Consider the following 16,457-nt stretch of genomic DNA (forward strand, 5'->3'; position numbering starts at 1 on the left):
TGGAGTTACACAGACTTGGGTTCCAATGCAGATTTTGCCCAATTTCATTTTTAACTGTGATCTCGAGCAAGTTGCGTAGACTGCCCCAGACTTAGTTTTCTTACCCTTAAAATGGGAATAATACAATCCCATCAAATCCTCTACATTCTTCAAGATCAGGATTAGTATCCCCATTTCACAAATGTGGAAGCGGAGGCTCAAAAGGGAGCTGATACCCAGATCTCTGTGCCTCAGAGTCCACTGGTGGGCCCCAGTGAACAGAAGGAGTTCATGGGGAGTTGAGGAAAGCCAGGAGATCCTAGAACTCCTGAAGCCCAGCCCTGCCCGCTCCTGTCCTCTGCCAGCCACTTAGCTCTGTCCTGTGGGTCAAGACCCAGCCATCGGCTAGGGTTGGAAGCCTGCCCTGGGGTGGGAGTGCAGGCAGGGCTGTGAGGAAGTGGTGCCAAGAGCTTGCATTGGAAGTCACGGGAGTCCTGGGGCAAGGGTCTGCCCCTCCCTGTCCCCTGTCTCCCTGTTGTATAATAGGGAATACTCAAGGAGAATTTTTTTTCCATCTTTGGAAACAACTGACCTTCCCCCTTCCCTTCCTTTCCTCCTTCCCTCTGTCCAGTCCTCCTCAAAGGCCTCTGTGTGTCAGGCCTGTGCTGGCCACCTGGGCTGCAGGCTTCTCTTCAGGCTCCAAGCAGGGCAGGGTGGGCCGGCTCTTGGCTGCTGCTCCTGTGGATGTGAATGTATTTCCCTTCTCCTCAGTCACCCCAGTGAATCTGGTTATCTGATCACCCAGATGTACTGGGGGCTTCCTATCAGGCACACACCTTCCCACCCTCGCCCCTGCACACACCCTGCTCAGGGAAGCACCCGGCTGAAGGGACATGAGGGTAAGGGCAGCCACAGTTCTGTTCGTCACACTGACCTCTATTGACCCTTCCACCCACCTCAGCTTCCTTCCCTTGGGGCTGAAGCCTTGGTGGAGATGGTGGGGCCAATTGGCTGTTTCCAGGGACCCTGGATCAGAGGCCAGGAGAACTGGTTGCAGTCCTGGACTGTATCGCTAGTTTTCTGTGTGACAGTAGGTAGTTATTTTGCTCTCTCTGAGCCCCAGTTGCCAGTCTGTAAGTGAGGGGGTTGGACTAGACATCCCCCAAGGGCTTCCAGCTCTAGACCCCAGGTCTTGGGCCCCCTGACTCTCACCTGTGCCACAGGATGAGCCATGAATGTGAAGGAAGGAAGCCCACAGATACTCCCCGGACCCCAGGCCACCTGGCAGGTGCTGGATTCCCAGAACTACTTTTTGAGATTCCCCCCGTCCTGGCCCTGAACAAACCTGGGGGGAGGGCAGGACAGGGGCCCTCACATTTCCCAAGTGGATGCAGAGACCAAAGCATGCTGTTTCCAGCACTGGGCGCTTTCAGAAAGGCCTTCCTGGGAGGCACAAGGAACAGGGGCTCCGAGCAGAGTAGCCCAGTTCCGCTGTCTCCTGCCCGGGGCTTGGCATGTCCCAAGAGGGCAGATCTTCCAGGCAGGGCAGGGACAGGGACCAAATAGCAGCAGGCCTGTCATCAGAGCACCTGGGCCTGGCTCTCAGATTCCCCTCCTCCGCCCACCCACTGAGGGAAGCCACTTAGCCTCTGTGGTCCTTGGTTTCATCATCTGCAAAATGGGAAAACCACTGCAGCACTCCTCCAGGTTACTGGGAGGTAACATTACAGGAAAGAGGGGATCCTGGTTGAGTGAGCACCTACTGTGTGCCGAGTGGTTTCTGTACCTGTGAGTGGGACGGGCCTTGCTCTGCAGGTGAACATGCCGGGGCCCAGGTGTCGGGTGACTTAGGCAAGGTGTCTCAGTGAGTGAGTGGGAGCCTCTGCCCACTGCCCATGAGGGGGCATGTTCTCCTCCTCCTCAGCTACCTCAGCGGAGGTATTGTTATTTTACAGAGCTCAGGGAGCAGGCCTGGGGGGCCAGGGCCAGTCCGGTTTCTTTCCTGGTTGCACATAACAGAATGCTACCTGTCACGTCTACTGAGGGCGTCACTGCTGAAAGGCTGCTTTCAGCTCTCGGTTGTTTAATCGTGGTGGTGGCTGCTCAGGAGACAATGTTTATGTTTCTCAGGCCTCTCTCAGCTCCAGGAGAGAAACCCAAGCGCAGGTAGCTTAAATACCAGGGAAACCGACTGGCTCACGCAGCTGCAGGAGGAATTGGGCTGGCTGGTGACCTAAGAGCTGCCCTCACCAGAGCCTGGGGCTGGCGCTGGGGCTCGGGGCCCTGGGCTGATGTGCAGTCAGAAACTCATTTCTGCTTCTCGCTGCTCTTTTTGAGCTCATCTGAGCCTCATTGCTCCCCCGAGATGAGGCCGCCAGCAGCCCTAGTAAGGAATTCCAGTCAAATGAGACCTCCATCCCCTTGGGCCTCTGTACCAGTCCCAGGGAAGGCAGCTATTGGCCCTGCTTGAGTCACCTGCCCTCCCTTTGACCGACAGCTGCTCTTGCCATGGGAGGGGGCTCTAGGAATGGCCAGCGGGCAGTGCCTGTCACCTGAAGAGGAGAAGGAGGAAGCAGTGGGCCACTGGGGTGTTTGTGCCTGGGTGGCAGTTCCTTCTGTGGTTGGGCTCCCACTTCCCTGACATGAGGACAGGTCAGTGTCTCTGCACCTGGGGGAGGAAGAGAGACATTGTCCAAGTTTTACACATGCACAGGGCCAGAGACCCACCATGCCCAGTGCTCCATTGCACACATAGAGAAACTGAGGCTGGGAGAAGGGAATAATTTGTCGCACATCACTCAGTAAATGGTGCAGGAGACAGAGAAGTCAGATCTTCTGACGCCTACCTAGCCCATAAGCCTTGCAGTCATCTGTCACTGGTTCTGAAACCTTTCTGGAAAGGCCAGTGAGGCAGCATTTTAGAGGCACTGATTCCTCTCATCCCAGGACACACAGATCCTTTGGAATGTGACTGCATCAAATGTGAAGGCTATGTCCCCACCCCTAATTCTGGGCTGACCTCATGGCTTGCTTGACCAGTGGATGTGGCCAAAGGGAAACTGTGCCTGCTCTGGATCTCAGCCCAGTGGCAAGGTCAGACGCCCAGGCTGGACTACTAAACGATAAGAGGCAGCACAGAGAGCAGCCCTGCTGTCCCAGTGGAGCCCAGCCCTGGCTGGCCCAGCGGTCAAGTGTAGCTGCATGTGCAAGCCCAGCAAGGTCAGCAGAACTGTCCACAGATGCAGAAGACTCAGCCATGGTTTTAAGCCATTAAATCTTGACATGGTTTGTTATGTAGCAATAGAGACATGAAGCAGCCAGGCTTAAAGAGTGGAAAAGCTAAAAACATGCAATTATTATCTAATGTCATTTCGGAATCTTAGAATCTCAGGGTTGGGTCACCCCTCTCAAAATCTTTGGTGGTTCTTCCCACAATATCCCATGTCATATCTCCCCTGATCTGGGGCAGCATATGGTCAGCAATGGCTCTGTCCTCCTCTGCTCTGTCCCCAGTGCTGCATCAGGGCTGGACGAACAGTAGTTGCTCCAGAGCTGCCAAGTGAATGAGTGGATGTTCCTCACCAGCCTCTGCTTGCACAAGCCCGGGGACGGGGGCTCACTCACTCTAGGACGGACTCTTCCATTATAGGATGGCTGTGTGGGGGAGAAGACCCTCCTCCAACCAGAGCAGAGACCTGTGGCTCCCCCTGGGGCCTCCTCTTCTATATGACAGCCTTGGGTACATCACAGTGGTCCCTGGCATTGCAAAGCAGCACAATTTCACTTATTAATAAGCAAGTATTTTCATGCACTCAGTGCCCCTGGCCATGAGCATGACCTTATGGGAAGTGTTTCCACCAGGGCCTAAAACAAGCCTGGGCTGTGGGATCACACAGTTTGGAGTTTCAACTCCAACCCAAACTCTGTACGGAAAGGACACTTCATGTCTCTGAGTCTCAGTTTTCTCAGCTGGAAAATAGGAGGAGTGAAATTTACTGCCCGGCCTTGTCGTGGGGCTTAAAGAGATGATGTATGTAAAATGCTCAGCACGTAATCAGTCCCTGATAAAGGTTAGTTCCTTTTCAGCCAGGTACATAAACAGTTCCAGATGGAGAGCTCATCTGTACTTAGCATTCATGTCTATATAAATAATGTGCAGGTGGGAGAGGGACTGTCAGGTGGCCGGGGATGGGGGAGGGCGCTCCCACCAGGGAGAACAGCAGCAACAAAGGCAGGAGGGAGAAGTTTGGAATTCAGGGAAGGGTAAGCGGGTGGCTCAGGGGTGCCAGTGTAAAGAGCGGCAGGAGGGAAAGTGCTGGGAGAGGAGGCCAGGCCCATGTGCCCGGAGGGCCTCGAATGCTGGGCGAGGGAGCTGGGCTTTGCCAAGGGAGACATGGAGGAGGTCTGAAGACGGGAGGGGCAAGGTCAGGTGTGGGATTCTGGGGCAGGTCTGGGGCTGGCCAGGAGGTGAGGCGAGAGGAACTCCTGCAGTCTGAGAGGGGAAGTTGGGGTGGCAGCTGGAGCGGCCTGGGCGCGCGGCTGGGAGAGCAAGGGCACGCCTGCCGTGGGGAGCAGCGCCCAGCCCGCTGGCCCGACACCTCTGCTCTGTGTCTTCAGGAGCAGCCCCGGCTAGGAAGAGCACCTTTTCTGTCCTCTTCAGTCTAGGAACAGACTGTGAGGAAGGACAGAGGAGAAGACCTGGGCCAGATCTGCAGCCAGAGGAATGCAGGGTAGACAAGAGGAGGGACTAACCTTCCTATCTCTCTGGTGAGGATTCAGAGAAGTTCCTCTCAAGGTCTATTTATTCATTTAATTAACCGTCCCAGCCCCTGAGATGAGAGTTACATGTTTCTAAGCGCTACCACAGTTGTGGGCTCCTTTGAGCCCTGCAGCTGCCTTGGGAGGGACGAAGGCTGGGCAGACACGGTCAGCTCTATTTTTAAGATGGGGAGACCTAGGCCAGAAGGGAAGTGACTTGCCCAAGACCACACAGCAAGCACGTGGCAGAGCTGTGCTGTCACCCAGGCCTCCTGCCTCCCATTCCCATCCCGGCCTCTGTCCAAGGCGTTCTCACCTGCCCGCTCTGGGTGAAGATTGAGGGGAGCCAGAGAGAGGTTGACAGCTGTCAGCTGACAACACTTAACCCAAACTGACAATTTAATTGTGAAAATGTGGACAAGGTATAGTTATGTGCAAGGAAATCCAGACGGTCTGGGCCCCTGGGGAGCCTCGGCCAGCACCCCAGTTGCTGGGGAAACCGGAGAGGGTTGGGGATGATGTCACTAGACTCTGAGGTGGAGCTGGGGGGATGGGCCACCCGTCCAACTCTTTGGGACTGTGGGCTTAGCTACAGGCTCTCATCCTTACGTTTAACCCCTTCCCTCACAGACAGCACAAAATGGGGCTCCAAAGGGAGGTGGTGACTTGGCCAAGGTCACACAGGGAGTAGTGCCTGAGCTATCCTTGTTCAGGTGGCTGTGTCTACTCTTCCAGCTAGGCTGCAGGTACTTTGAGGACAGGGCTGGGTCAGAGTCACCTGTGGGTCCCCGTGCCCAGCACAGGGTCTTGCAAAAAGCAGATGCTCAACTCTGCAGCAAGGGCTGCTTGATCCCTTTACAAAATAGGGAGTGTTGGCTGCTCTGGGAGGTGATACCTGAATTCTTAACAGCCTTCCATGAGCAGGAGCCCTGGGCAGTCACCCAGAGCAGCTCTCACTGGCTCAGAGATTACTGAGCTCAGAAGGAGCAGGTCACTAGGTCAAGGTTGCCTAGCAGGTCGGGGCAGCACTGGGCTGACCCTGAGTCCAGGACTCCCAGAGGTCAAGTTCCCTCTCATCCCCATGCTTACCAGGGAGAACGGTCCCTCTCACTGAAATTTCTCTCAGTCCTGCTGCAGGGGTCTGGGCCTTAAGGAAGCCCTTACTGTCTGGAGCATTTTCTCAGAACCCCAGCTTCTGACTTGAGGCTAAACATCGACCTCTCCAAAGCACCAATAACAATGATAATGACCGCCCTGAGCACAGCCCCTACCATGTGCTAGGCTCTGGGCTCCTTCTCTCAGATATTTACAACTCTGTGGGCTGGGAGTTGTTTTCACTTTGCAGTCCAGAAAACTGAGGCACTGGGGAGGGGGGGCATTTGCCTATATGCACACAGCCAGGAAGTGAAAAAGCTGGCTCTTGAGCCCCAGTTCTTTCTGTACCCAAACACCATGACTGCCTTCTTCCCTGGCTAGCAGGTGATCCCACAGTGGCCTGAGTCCCTATGGGAGGAGGCAGCTGAGTTTTTGCCTGTCAAGCCTCCCTCCTACTTCTGATGGTAAAAGTACCCCTCCCCTCCATCTCCCCACTTTCTGAGGTTCTGGTGGTGCGACCAGTCAGAGTCTAGTCCCCTGGTAGAGAATTCCATCTTCTTAGACACATAATTGTCCCAGGAACGGTATATGACCAACTGGACCAAACAGAGCCACTTCCCTGGAATTGCACAATTGGGTTCTGGGAGAAAGCAGTTAGCTCCCCCTTGGAATGCAAGCTCTAAAGTCGTGACCCCCAGAGCTTCCAGCCCAGTACTCCCTGCCATGTGAGGAAGACAAGGAGAATGAGGAAGGAAGAGAAAGAACAGGTGTGTGGGGGTGGTCATTTGAGTCCCTGAGCACACCCTTGTCCTTCCCAGTTATGGGGCCAATGAATCCATGTTTCCTTAGGCCCGTTGGAATTGGGTCTCCACCTACTCTTGCAATTGGAGCAATCCTGACTATGGCCTCTGCGATGTGCTGTGCTGCTGTTACAGGAAGTACAAGATTAATAAAGATTCTTGTCCTCCAAGAACTAAGAATCTGGGCAGGAGAGAGGGGGTGGTGATAGTTCTGGGTTCTAGTCCCTGCTCTGTCTCAAGCATGCTGTGTGACCCTTTCCCTCTGTGGGCTTTAATTTCTCCATGTTTACCATGAAGGTGTTGGGGGGAGGGAATATTGGGCTCAATGTTCTGCAAGATCTCCTCTAGATCTACAAAACTACCCTTTAAAAAAAAAAAGCTATAATTCACATACCAGACATTCACCCTTTTAAATTGTGTAGTTCAGTGGTTTTAATATATTTACAAAGTTGTGTGACCACCACCACTTTCTAATTTCGGAACATTTTCATCCATCACCCCCAAAAGAAATCCCATATCCATTAGCAGCCATTCCCCATTTCACCTACCAGTCCAGCCCCTGGAAACCGTGAATCTCCTTTTTGTGGTCTCTATGGATTTTCCTATTCTGGACAGTTTAAGTTCATTTTCAAGTTCATCCATGTTGTAGCATGTAGCAATATTTCTTCATTGCTTCTTATGGCTGGGTAATATTCCATTGCATAGATACACCACATTTTTTGTTTATCTATTCATCAGTTGGCCATTGGGCAGTTTCCACTTTTTGGCTATAATGTTGCCATGAACATTCATATGCAAGCGTTTGTATGAAATATATGCTTTCAGTTCTTTTGTGTATAAAACTAGGAAGGGAATTGCTGGATCACATGGTAACTCTGTATGTCTTTTGGGTGAACTGCCAAACTGTTTTCCATAGTGGCTGTACCACTTTACATTTTACATTATCAGCAATGTATGAGGGTTCCAATTTTCCCACGTTCTTAAAAACAATTTCTTAACAACAACAATTTTTATTTTCAGTCTTTTTATTATAGCTACCCTAGTAAGTGTGAATGGTACATCTCACTGTGGTTCTGATTTGCATTTCCCCAATGATGTGGGGCATCTTTTCATGTGCTGTCTGGCCATTTCCATTTGTATATATTTTGGAGAAATGCCTATTCAAATCTTTTACCTATTTTAAAAATTGGGTTATTTGTCCTTTTCTTGTTGAGTTATGAGTTCTTTATGTATTAATATTTTGGATATGGATACTAGAGCCTTACCAAACACTTTATGTGTACGTATTTTCTCCCATTTTGTGAGTTGTCTCTTCACAATCTTGATAGTGTCCTTTGAAGCACAAAGTTTTTAATTTTGATGAAGTTCAATTTCTCTATTTTTTAACTTGGCTTGCTTGTGCTTTGGGCATTATATATTTAAAAAAAATCCTTATCTGATTCAAGGTGAAGATGATTTAGACCTATGTTTTCTTCTAAGATTTTCTAGTTTTAGCTCTTACATTCAGGAGTTTGATCCATTTTGAGTTAATTTTTGTATATGGTGTGAGGTAGGGGACCAACTTTAGTTTTTTGCTTGTAAGTATCCAGTTGTCCCAGCATCATTGTTACAAAGACTATTCTTTCTCCATTGAATTGTCTTGGCACTCTTGTCAAAAATCAATTGATCATAAATAAATGTAAGGGTTAATTTACAAAATTACCTGTTAAGTGACATCCAGGAAGTAAGTTACACAAGTGTTTAAGTAGTCACAAACATGTGAGAGGTGGTGTGGCAGAGGGAAAAGGATGAATTAGAAATGTAGAGTCCTGCATACCTGTTTCCATTCCATATCCACTGTAACCCCAGGCAAACCGTTTCATTTTGTCTTTTAAGAAAGGACACAATACATCACACTGAACACGGTCTCATAAAAAACAGCAGTATTAGAATATCCCTGAGCCTCAGTTTCTTCTTCTTTCTAAGCCCCAGAGCTGGTGTGAGGCCCAAAGTGAGGGAGGAGGGAGCAGAATGGTATTCCAGGTGGGGCCAAGGGCACAAGCAATGGCTGGGAGGCTGCAAAGTGCAGGGAGTGTGATTGGGAGCGTGGTGAGGAGCCTTTAGGCCAACAAGTGGTGCAGAGAGGCTGCCTCTCTTGGCCTTCAATTGATAAAAATAACAGAGACTCTGGCGCCTGAGTCACAGCTCAGAAGACAACTCCCATGTCCCCCTAGGGAGCCCCATGGTACAGAGGCCAGCCATGACCTCCAGACACGCCTTCCACCACGGGCTAGCCGGCTAGCTGTGAGCAGGCTGCATGTGACACTGCTGGCGCCACTCAAGCCTGGGGCTGGGAGGCTGTGCCTAGAGAGCATGGAGGGTGGGGCCCGCAGGGGGGCTCTTGTTTCTTGCTTTGTGTGGAAGTGAGCAAGACCTGCAGAAGGTCAGGGCGAAGAATGTGCAACAGGTAAGAAAGAGGAAACCCATTTGTTGAGCACCCACCATTTGCCGGAGGCACTTTGTGGACTCTCAGCTTTCAGCCACCTAGTAGGTTGTGACAGCAACTGGACAGCAACCTGAACAGATGAGGACACACAGCCAGCAGGTGACAGAGCGAGGATTTGAACCCTGTCCCATCTGTACTAAAGCACACGCTCTTCTCATAATGCCAAGCTACCCGAGAGAAGAGAGGGAAAGAGACAGAGGGCAAGACAGAGGAAGGCCCGGCAGAGGGAGAGAGTCACACGGAGAGGGAAATAAAGAGAGGCACAAGTGAAAAACAAGAGTGAAAAGCGCGTGAGCCAGTGGCCAGCTGAGGCCTGGAGCGGGTCTCTGGGGACTAGCGGAGGGCGGGACGGCCAGAAGCCGGCTCATCGAACCAGGAGCCAAGAAACATGCTTGGCCTGAGACGTGGTGGAAAAGCTCTCACCTTAAGATACTGGCGAGGGGGAGCTGGCAGGGGGGAGCAGGGTCTGCCTGGGAAGAGGGCAGCAGGGCCAGATGGCCAGGGCTGCCACGCAGGGCCATCATCCGGCTCTCATAACCGCTGCAGCCGCTCGGGCTGGCAGGCCCTTGTTCCTGGACGAGCAGAGCAGCAGGCCTGGAGGCTCAACGGCGGGAGCGATGGCCAGGACCTCTTAGAATGCTGGTTGTTCTTGGGATAAACCCCTCCATGTGGCCTGCAGTAGGGTGGCTGTACAGTTTATTGCTTAAACTTGGACACTTAAGCCTGCAAGGGGACAGCAGGCATAAGCGGGTATGTATGGGGCCCCACCTCTAAGGCCCTGCACGACCAGGCAGCCTCCCCAGCCCTCTGCCCGCTGTCCACACTGGCCTTCTTCGGCGGATGCTTAGGGCTTCTATATTGTGTGGGATACCCACCCTGTGTCACCTCCAACACCTCTCCACACCCCTTCATTGATCCTACACACCCTCAAAACTCAGCTCCAGCGAGGCCAGTGCCCGTGTTACGCTATACAAGACACTGTGTGCTTTTCCTTCATGGCACCGATCACAGTCGCAATAATGAAATAAATTCTTAATTGAGTTGTTTCAAAGTCTGTCTCCCTCCCTAAGGGCAGGCTGGGTCTGACCTGTGCCCTGGTGCACATCCTGCTCACCCAGCCCAGAGGCCCTAGTGCGTAGATGAATAAATCAACTCCCGAGGTCCCCTGTACTGCCACAGAGTCGTGTGCCCACCCTTGTGGCTTTTGGTTCTTTCCTACAGAAGGAAAGGAAAGGAAAGGAAAGGAAGGAGCTAGTCCTAACAAAAATGGGCACCACGTATACTTGTGGTTTGTTCCACACACTCTGAGCCCCTTCGTGGAGAGACTCTAGCCTGGCTGGGGCCTGAATCAGGGGCTCAGGCTATATTTGATGCTGAGTAATCACATGCTGAGTATCACTGTGGTGGCTCTTAGAGGGTCAGAACTGGACAGAACTTTGGAGATCATGAGATAGCATGTAAGTCCTGAGTCTGGGACCCGGCTATTATAGGCACCAAAAAGTATGAGTGTTCCTCCCCTTAGAGGTCATCTTGTCTAACCAACCACTATTTTTGAAAAAAGTTTTAAGTGTACAATTTGCTTTAGTATATTCACAAAGTTGTGCAACCATCATTACTGTCTAATCCCAGGACATTTCCATCACCCCATACCCAATAGCAGTCATGCACCCCTTCCCCTCCCCTCAGCCTCTGGCAAACACTAATCATTCTATTGTAAAGTCAGGGAAACTGAGGCCCAGAGAGTGGCAGTGCCTTCTCTAACATCACATCGCCAGCCAGCAGCAGAGCCAGCACTGGCGCCCAGGCCCCCTGGCGCCCAGCCTGCTATAGGCAGGCAGCAGGTCTGCGCTCTCTTGGGCTACTGCGGCGTGCTCTGGCGCTGACGGAGGACAGGTGTTTGGCGAAGGCCTAGTGACTGCAGTCTCCCAGGTAAGATGTGACCGTACCATGCATAGTTATGCCCTTGACCACCCAGAGCCTGCTTGTGCTCGGAATGGAGCTGGGGCTGTGAGGTGTAGGAGAGACATGGAGGAATCACTTCCACCTTGTACCCTGCTTCCATGGTAGCCAAGTCCTTTCAGAGCTGAGAGGGCCCTTCCCCAAAATGACCCCATGGCTGCCTCCTTACCTCCTTCAGTGCCCTCTCAAAGGCCCCCTTCTGGGCCAGGCCTGCCCTGGCACCCTATTTAAAACTGCAAACAGGCCCTACCCCTCCCCACTGACACTCTCCCCTCACCCCCATGGAGCCATCACCCAGCTGATGTCCTGTATCTGTCCCTTCTTTATCTGGTGACTGTCTTTCCCCACCACAATCTCAACTCCAAGATGCAGAGATTTTGTCTGCTTTGCTCACTGCTCTACCCTAGCTCCTAGAACAGTGCCTGTCATCTAGAAGGTGTCTTGTAAATATTGGTTGAATGAATGAATGGCCATTACTGCATTTGATTCTTATCAGCAATAATCAGGGGAAGGGCTACTATGCCTGTTCTATTGATGGCAAGCTGAGGTCATCTGGGGACTAGAGGCAGGCCTTTGTCTCCCCTGACCGTGGTCCTGTCAGGGGAGCCTGGAGTGGGGTCAAGGTGGGCATAAGGAAGCAGTGTCCAGACTTCCAGGGTCTTCCATTGTTTTTAGGATCCCAGAAACCAGAGTCAGTTTCTGAACCCAGCCTTTACTACTTCCTGCGGGAATTTAGCAGCTTTCACATTCCATGCCTCAGCCAAAATGGAAAAAAAAGAGAAGAAAAAAAAAGTCAGTACTATTTTTTAAAATGGCCTTAGATCTGTGAGCTTCAACATGGAAACTGCTGTCCATGATGTCATGGCCCCGAGGCCCTCTGGGCAATGTTACTGACACTTCATAGAGTGGGCTGGACCCAGCGTGCACACTCCTCCTTCCAGAGCTATGTAAGCGCCATGAGCAGACAGTGGCTCCGTTGACAAGCCCGGGCCCAGATGCCCGGAGTCAGGATGGAGCCAGGCACTGGGCTGATGGCCCAGTAGAGCACCTGGCTCTGCTGTCCACGGTCTTTGATGTCTACCTTTCATGGCATCTGTGGCAGGCTGCAGGGTGAGCACTCTGACCTGTGTCTTCCCACGGGGGAGCAGAGGCTCAGAGTGGTGTGACCACCTGCCCATGGCCACTGACACAGTTAGGGAGTGATGGCTTTGGGCTTGAACCCCTGTCCTCTGGTTCTAAATTCTATGCTCCACTTAAGAAGGCGTGGCTCTTGCCCAAGAGAAGCTGACAGTCTGAGATTGGCTGTGGGAAAACCACTTGATCAAGTCGAAGTCTTCATGTTAAAGTTGAAGAAACCAAGGCTCAGAGAGGGGCAGGGACTGGCCCAAGGTCACACAGCCAATCCACAGACCAGGCAGTGCTGGATGCAGTCTCTAGATTCCTGGCTGGGAGTATTTCTTACAATATCCTGCACTTAAACAGTTCCGTCCGGGCGGAAGCTCTGCTGTTCCGGAAGAGACGCCAGGCCTTCCCAGAATCCGGTCTCAGGCTGTCTTCCAGGATGTGCTGTCAAGCTCGCTCCTTAGGGAACAGCTGTTGGCAAAAGGAGGCGAGATATTGATTATGGCTGGGGTTGGGGAGGGCGGTTTGGGGGGAGTGGGGGGAGAGAAGGGACAGGGAAAGGCAGTGGAAGTTTCTCTGGAAAACCAAAGGTGTATTTATTTATTCTCACGTTTGCGTATTTGTATTTGCTAATTTCTCTACAGCTATATGAGTAATCTTTCAAATTTGAAAGTGATAAACTGTTTAATTAGGAATGGTCTGGGGAGCCAGGGTTGTCTTGGACCAAATGGGCTGGGCTGTGTGAATTGGGCAGGTCCCCACCCCTCTCTGGGCCTTTCTTGGAAATGCCAGGAATAAGGTTCCCCTGTGAGAGGTAAATGAATCAAAAGGCTCTCTGGCTCAGGAATCAGCTCTCCAGCCTGTGCATGAGAGACTTCAGCCTAAGAAAAGAATGCAGCAACCAAAGAGTGAGGTGTCCAGAAAAAGCCAAGGTTCAGAGAAGCCCAGTTTGGCCATGTGTGTGTCTGAGAAGTGCTGTCTGAGAAGTCAAGGATACTGTCTGAGAGATGTGCCCATCCCAGTCCCCACAGAGGACTTCCCTGCAGGGAGTGGAGATGGTTCTTCAGGCTTCAGCAAGGTCCGTGTGAATCACGTCTCCACCAGCCCTTCTTGCCCCATTGCTCAGATTCCAGCCCCACCAGGCAGCGGTTTCCCAGAGACGTGGCTCCCGGGAGGGAAGGAGTTCTGGGGAGGGGACAAGAGTGCTCCTTCCAGTGGAAAGGGAGACTGTCTGGTGTCACTAACGAGTTGGGAGGGAATCATCTTGAGTGACATGGATAGGGCTAGCCGGTCTGACCTCTCTAGGTATCTGGATAAAAGTCAATGTCAGGGCCTGCCAGTGAAAGGGTTAAATGATTTAAATATGTGTGCGGTGTTTAGAACAGCACCTGCATAACAGGAGTGGGCACTGCAGACGGCTAGGGGACAGTGAGCTGTAGCTATCCGGACGGCAGGGTGGGGCCGTGAGTCCACAAGGGGAGCAGCGCCTTGATGTGGCCTGTCCTGGCCCATCCGTCCAGCTCGGCCCGTCTCTGGAAGGCAGACTCAGCTCACACCACTGTCTCTCCTCTGACCAGCGTGTCCCTGTCTGCTGCTCATGCGCACTGAGGAAGCACCTCGCTGGCTGTTCTGAGCTGTGGTGTCCCTGCCTGGTCTTCCCCTCCCGGCTCTCCTCTGATCTCCAGGCCTGGGGGGGGGACCCCGGATCCCCCCCCAGCCCCCGCCAGCACTGGGCGAGGCCTCAGAGGCCAGGAATTCTAGGTCGGGCCAGGACACCAGAATGTCAGGGCTGGAAGGCCTCAGTGTGTGTTTTGTTTGCTCCTTCCCCAATGGTGCACACATAGGGAAACTGAGGCCCAAAGAGAAGCACTCCCCACCCCTTTGCATAGCCAGGGAGTCAATGGCTATTTCTCCATTCTCCTCTGCTCTCTGGAGGTCCCCAGAGGCCACTGTTAGATTATGCTTCCCCCTCCTGCCTCGTGGCCACACCTCACCTGGTCTTCGTTTGCTCCACAGCTCTGTCTGGGGTAATTCTCGCCAAGTGGGGTCAGCCCCCAGGGAGCAGGCAGCTAACGAGCTTCAGATGTCCCAGCCAAACATGGCCTTGTGGCAGGCGGATGCTCAGATGCTGTGGCTGATTGAGGACGCCTGACCAGTGGGGCTGGTGTGGGGAGGACTCCTCTTTCCTTCCCAACTGCTAACTTGGACTGGACACAGCAGGTGCCAGAGTTTAACTCCCCAAACCCCGGCCAGGCAGCTGTTTCAAGACCTGGAAGAGGACAGGGAGGCTGGAGGACAAATGCATTTTGATCATTTGGGAACTTATTATTCTCCCAAACCTTTCCTGGGTCCTCAGCTGCTGTTGTTTCCCCTGAGGTTGCAGTGGGAAGGGGAGGAGAGAGGGGTAAGCTGCTCGTTGGGAGCCAGCTGTGCACGATTCGATTCTGGGCTGGGCACAAATGTCATCTTCTCCAACCCTCACAGGAACCCTGTAAAATTAGGACTGTCACCAATCACTTTACAGATGAGGAAACGGAGGCTCAGAGAGGTGAGGCAACTTGCCTAAAGTCACACAGCCCCTAAGTAGTCAAACTGGGGTTCCAGCCTACCTCTGTCAGGGACCGTGCTCTACCCTGCAACAAGCTGGGATGTTTCCAGAAGACCAGAATGATATATTGTGGTCTCAAAGCTTCATGAATGGCGAGGGCCCACGGCCGCCCTGGGGTTTCAGACACTGAGGCTGCCTTTGCAGCTGACTCACTCCTCAATCTTGACAAGGCAGCAGATTTCACGTTTACAAAACGGGGCTCATCGCCTCAAGTTCAGGTGAGGTAATGCTAATTGCCATCATCACACTCTCAGCCATGCCCAGAAGATTCTGGGAGCCAGAGCCACTGCTGGGGGCTTTCCACTGGTTAGCTGTGAAGAGCTCGGATTCTAGAGCTCTGCTGCTTACTAGCTGTGTGATGCTGGCCAGCTTACTTTACCTCTGTGTGCCTCCACTTCCGCTTCTGTGAAACGAGGACGGTACTGTTAATAGTTCTGATCTCACAGGGTTGCTGTGAAACCAAAGGAGTTAATATCTGTAAAGGGATTAGAAGGATGTATGACACGGGAACACATCCATCATGCATGCTAACTAATATCGGGCTTAGTGAGTGAGCGTGTTATTTCCTCCAAAGTACAGATGTGGAAACTGAGGTAGTGCAGTGTAGTGATTCTCAAACTTAGTGTGCGTCAGAATCCCAGAGTTTCCAGGTCAGTAGGTCTGGGTCGGGGCCTGAGAATGTCTAGCATGTTCCCAGCTGATGCTGATCCTGCTGGTGTGGGGCCATGCTTGGAGACCCACTGCTCTAGGGGGCCTGAGTGTGGCTCCTGTCATGCCAGGGCCAGCCAGGACCAAGAATAGCAGACGCTCGATAAATGATTTGGCATAAGCGAGTGAGTGCGTACCGAGAGCAGAAAGGGTGTTGAACTCTGGTGATTTCTCCTCACTCTGCCCTCTCCTCTCCCAGCACCTAGGGCTGTGGCTCATCCGGTCACTTCTTCTTTGACCTGAGTTGGGAAGATCACCGCCACACTGTCCCCCACGCCCCATGGCAGACAGCACCGTGCCTGCCGAGGCCACAGGCTGCATAAAGGGGCCTGTGTGCCGCTCACCTCCCACTGAGTGCCCAGTGGTTTTCTATTTCAGTTGCTGTAAAATATCACTTTTGATCTCAGCTTGTGGCTCTTAAAAAAAAAAGAAGAAACCACCAACAGGCTGGGTTTTCATTCTCCCCTGGCCCCTCCCCACGGGCACCTCAGCTCCCAACTCTGCACCCCTCCTCCCATTTGCCCCACACCCTCTCCTCCCTGGACCGCCCACCCCCCAGCTGGACACAGGGCACCTTAGGAACGTGCTGGCCTGTATCTCTCTGCGTGTCCCCCGAGTCCTGCGTGGGGCTGCGCGCAGGGCAAACAGTGTAAGTGCGGGTGTGTGAGACTGCCCTCTCCCCTTCCCCCTGCCCCTTCCCTTCAGCTCCAAGACCCCCTGCTTGGCCAGGTCCAGGCGTCTCTCCAGTGCTGTCAAGCACATGGTATCAATCACAGCCCGGCATCTGTGAAGTCTCGAGTCCTCCCCAGAGTGCAGCGAGAACAGCTCGTGGGGCCTAAATATTTATATCACACCATCTATGCAGAGAGCCCTCAGCAGCCCCGATTTGCCTGGAGAAGCGGCCTTCACGCCTGATGGTCCATATCCCATCTCCTGGTTCAGC

At 52.7% G+C, this 16,457-nt stretch overlaps 1 long non-coding RNA gene across 1 annotated transcript in view; it reads right to left on the bottom strand.

Annotated features, from left to right (window-relative positions):
• Positions 1-11,506: 11,506 nt before the first annotated feature.
• Positions 11,507-16,457, bottom strand: part of LOC105860402 (uncharacterized) — a 6,969-nt gene continuing 2,018 nt past the window's right edge. Inside the window, exons 3-5 of the long non-coding RNA XR_001149004.3 lie at positions 15,652-15,753; positions 14,193-14,486; positions 11,507-12,669 (exon numbers count right to left, since the gene is read on the bottom strand). This is a non-coding gene — a long non-coding RNA (uncharacterized LOC105860402). The remainder of the gene's footprint in view (positions 12,670-14,192; positions 14,487-15,651; positions 15,754-16,457) is intronic.

The sequence above is a fragment of the Microcebus murinus genome, chromosome 4, assembly GCF_040939455.1.
Source record: "Microcebus murinus isolate Inina chromosome 4, M.murinus_Inina_mat1.0, whole genome shotgun sequence".
Classification (NCBI taxonomy): Eukaryota; Metazoa; Chordata; class Mammalia; order Primates; family Cheirogaleidae; genus Microcebus; species Microcebus murinus.